Source organism: Cygnus olor, chromosome 2 (assembly GCF_009769625.2).
Source record: "Cygnus olor isolate bCygOlo1 chromosome 2, bCygOlo1.pri.v2, whole genome shotgun sequence".
Lineage (NCBI taxonomy): Eukaryota > Metazoa > Chordata > Aves > Anseriformes > Anatidae > Cygnus > Cygnus olor.
In genome coordinates, this window is record NC_049170.1 from 63,172,039 (window position 1) to 63,176,103 (window position 4,065).

A 4,065-nucleotide genomic window follows, 5' to 3' on the forward strand; every position below is an offset into this window, starting at 1 on the left:
GGTAAGAACCAAACTGTGAACGTGTTCCCTGACAAAGGCAAAATATGTCCGCACTCCTCAAGCAGAAACAAAACTAAAAAGCCAAACCAACCATGGTGGAATCACATGTTGAGATCTGAACAGAACAGATACATTTTGGCAGGTATATAAAACCATAATTAAAATAAAATTATGAACTTCTATTCTAACTTTTACTCACAACCCCTAAATCACAGTAGAAAAAGTCACCTCAGTTAAGGAAAGGGACCTTATTTCCTGGGCAGGCAAACATCTGCAGAATATGGTTCTCTTGCTTCCATGAGCATAACAAATGTGATTTGGTTTCCTCTTTGACATATACTTTAGTGAGCACACAGCTATTCCCCAGTCTACAACAGTCAGAACAAAGGCTACAAATGCACTTTTATAACTAGTCTTGCTCCTGGCTTTAAGATAGAATTACAAGTTCTATTCAATATTAAGAGGGCACAACTCTTCTTTTTAACAACAATGTTTTTGCTAGGCAGCAATGTTGCCCAGCATCAAGCAGTATTATAGAAAATCTAAGCACTGTTAAAAACAAAATGTGGCATTTGTTATCTGCATGATTTTACCCTTTTCATTGCAAACTACGAGTTATACTAGGCCTGCATACAGGAGGAAGTTGGATTTAATGGAGTTAGTGCACATGGGACGCAGTGGGTAGCATTGTATAACTACCGTTGTCTTTGATAGTGGAATGCGTTTCCCCATGTGATGCTTGTACCTGGGCATCAGTGTAATTTGGTTTTGCACATGAAAGTGAAATGATGGGAAAGGAGTAATTTCCTTCCCACACAGACCCACATTTTTTTCTTATCTACTGGTGAGGAAATGCTTCAAAGTGTGCTTCAGAGAGTGGTATGTGAGCCTCGTAATGGACAGCTAAGTAACCACCTGTACATAGCAGTAATTTAGCCTTATACTCTGGTAGTAAGTGGTTGGTACTCTAATGACCCAATCTTTCAAAGCACGTAACTATGTGCTAACTTTGAATAACCACATTTGTTTCAACAGGGCAACATGCACACTGACTTCTAACCATATGCTTAAATGGTTTGCTGGGTCAGGGCCAGCGAGTTCAGCATCTGGCAGGATAAAATCTTAAACCTTGTAGCATGACATTTCATATTTCTTCATCGTTTCTATATATAGATCTATTTTATGTTCATGCTGATATCTACTCTTAGAACATCACAGAAGTCGGTGCTTTTTGGAGACTTTTTTAATGAGACTTTAGAAGATTGAAGTTATTTTATTTTATTTTATTTTTCTACTGATTTCTGATGTCAATGCATAATTTCTTATGTTCTAATTTCCTACCCCATTTATTTCTTTCTTTTGTTAAAAGAAAGAGAGATACCCGACTTGATTTCTTTTTCATTTTGCACAGCTGAAAGGAGGGAACAATTTCAGTGAGTTAACTGTTACTAGCTATACTAGTTTTAAACTTGTTGAGATCATACTATCACCACCCTAGTTTTATTATTGTGGAAGTAATCCACAATCCTGGTGTGGCTGCTTTCAATTATTACATTTCTAATTGTTTCTAATTGCTTCTAGCTGTAGTTCAATATCAATCTCTGATAGCACTGTGTTAGAGCAAAATCATCTATGGCCCAAATCAGTATAAATATTTTGCTGCAAGAGCTCTTATTTTGTAGATTATATTAAATAGTACTAATAAGGAAAAAGGAAGAGTGAATATAGAAACTGTTGAAAAAAAGAGGATTTCAGAACTTTTTTTTTTTTAATTTCATTCAAGTATTCATCTTCCTTAATGAGTATCAAGTGACTTTCAAAACCTATAGAAAAAAATTGATTGTTTTCTACAGGATATGGATCAAAACCCAGAAGCAGGTACGTACTACTGCAGTTTTACAGCTAAGATTTCATAATGCCTTGACCTGAGAGAAATAAAAAAGCAGTGTTTGGAAGAAATTATTTCTTCCATCTTAGATACCTGAATGTTTGTTAGTTTGGGATGTAAATACACAGGTATTTGAACCCCACTCCTTGTTGTACAGTCCTGAGTTTCTTCATACTGATGTGCATCAAGAATAACCCTAGAGGAATCCATAGAATAATATTTCTGTCAAAAGAGGTTTTCTTTTGTTTGTTTATTTTTATTGGGGGTAGGTTTTTTGTTGTTGTTGGTTGGGGTAGGGTGTATTTATTTATTTTTAATTATGTTTTGTTTTGTTTTTGACCTCTTGTTCATTATAACTAACTGTTACCCTGCAAACGATCAAGGGAGGAGAAGCTGCAGGGAAAATTACAGTGTGTATCACATTATATTAAATGCTTGAAGCCATTAACGTTTGGACTGGTTACTTGAAATGTTTCATATGCAATTTGTGCAGAATGTTCTGTGATGTCAAGAGCATCACTGCAGAATGTTTACATTCTAATATTTAGAATTGCTTTGCTTACTCATGCTGAGTTTTTAAAAGGTTTCACCTGAGGTGCATTCATTGAACTAAGAAACTTATTTAAGATCTTACTTAATTTCTGAGTTTGGTACATCTCGGTTTATACCTTTTGAAATTAATATTATGTAGTTTAATGCACTTCCAGAACTGCAAAATGGCAACTTTGAGATGTTTTTTTTGAGTGTCTATACACTTTTTGCAAGAACATTGTACTAATATAATTTTGTAAGAGTAGGATTGTGATGAGTACGCTTGCAAAGACTTTATTCCCTTATAAACTTAATATTTATTATCTTTATGCAGATAAAAATGGATGCCTGATAATTTCATAGCCATCAGTGAAAACAGCTGTCCTGACTTGCAAGGTCTGAGTCAGAAAAACTACAGCTTCCACATAATGACTGATACTGTGTTCTCTAAGACCTAATCTTAAGTACTGTAACTTCCTGGGAGGGGAGGGAAGAGTGCAGAGCCATGTAGAGAGTTTGTCTGCAGTTCTACCTGTGATTTGGGAACTGGTAGTTTGGGACCATTTGCTCTGGTGATGACTGGCTTATGTAATATCACTCAGCCAAGTTCCTTTACTGCTACTTGCCTCAGTTTTCCCTCTGGTGGAACAGAAACGATAATGGCTTACAAAATCACTTTGACTTTAGGAGCAATGACTTTCTTAGAAATCTACTGATCCGTACTTGGGCAAGGCTTCTGTTGATGTTCATTGGTCTCCAGATCAGTCCTCACAGTTATGAAGTACTTTTATTTCTTGCAGAGAGGAACCTGCCCTACTTTAGAATGAGTAAGCAACTTGTGAACCAGAAGGTCAGGGCTGAGAGCAGGCCTGGCTGTGGGCTGAGTGAAAAGATGACCTTCTTTGGTGGATTTCTCTATTCTCTCTCCTGGGTTGAGATGGGGAGAGCACGAAGTAAGAGATTTAGGAGCTTGCTTGATTTTAAATTATAGGACTACTGGTGTTGTGTGTTGCATAGCTGCGGGACTCCCTGCTTAGTTTGTACTAAGTATATTGATGTGACGGACAAGAAAGGAGCAGAATTTGCTCCAGCAGGGCACTTCTGTGAGTTAGGCTTCTCCAACTCTGCTTTGTTTGGTCAGCCTTTGCCTTGCACATCATGGTTGCAATCTTTCCCTTCCTGCTCTTGTGCAAATCATTCTGAATGCAACGGCTTCTGACACTCCTTCCTTCCTGCTCAGAGAGAATGTCTTCTGCTAAAAAGCAGGGAAGAAAGGCCAAACACAGAAGCTGATAGAAAAAATGTCTAGTGGCTGTTTTTCATTTAAGTGTTCTCCAGGTTTATTTACTCCTTTCAGGCTTTTCACTCAGTTCAGTCTGGAGTTCTTTTCTCCATTGCCTACAGTTCACTGTCGAAAGAGTTGTGATGGCTGGGAGTATTAGTGATAACTGATCTGATAATTAAACAATACTGAAAAGCTAATATTGCCCACTTAGGATTTCCAGCTGATGTATAGCTTTTGTTTTTGTCATTGAGTCCTGCAGTCACTGCACATGGAATTTGCCCTTGAAAGACAGTGCTTTGTCTCTGGCTGCATTCATCCTGTTTTATTTAGTACACCTGGAATTCAGGCTCAACATAGATAT

General features: G+C 37.3%; 1 long non-coding RNA gene across 1 annotated transcript; it reads left to right on the forward strand.

Moving 5' to 3' along the window:
* Positions 1–1,623: 1,623 nt before the first annotated feature.
* LOC121065859 lies at positions 1,624–3,367 on the forward strand. Its single transcript, XR_005817363.1, has 3 exons — positions 1,624–1,878; positions 2,754–2,815; positions 3,220–3,367. It is a non-coding gene; the product is annotated as an uncharacterized LOC121065859 (long non-coding RNA).
* The last annotated feature ends 698 nt before the right edge of the window (positions 3,368–4,065 follow it).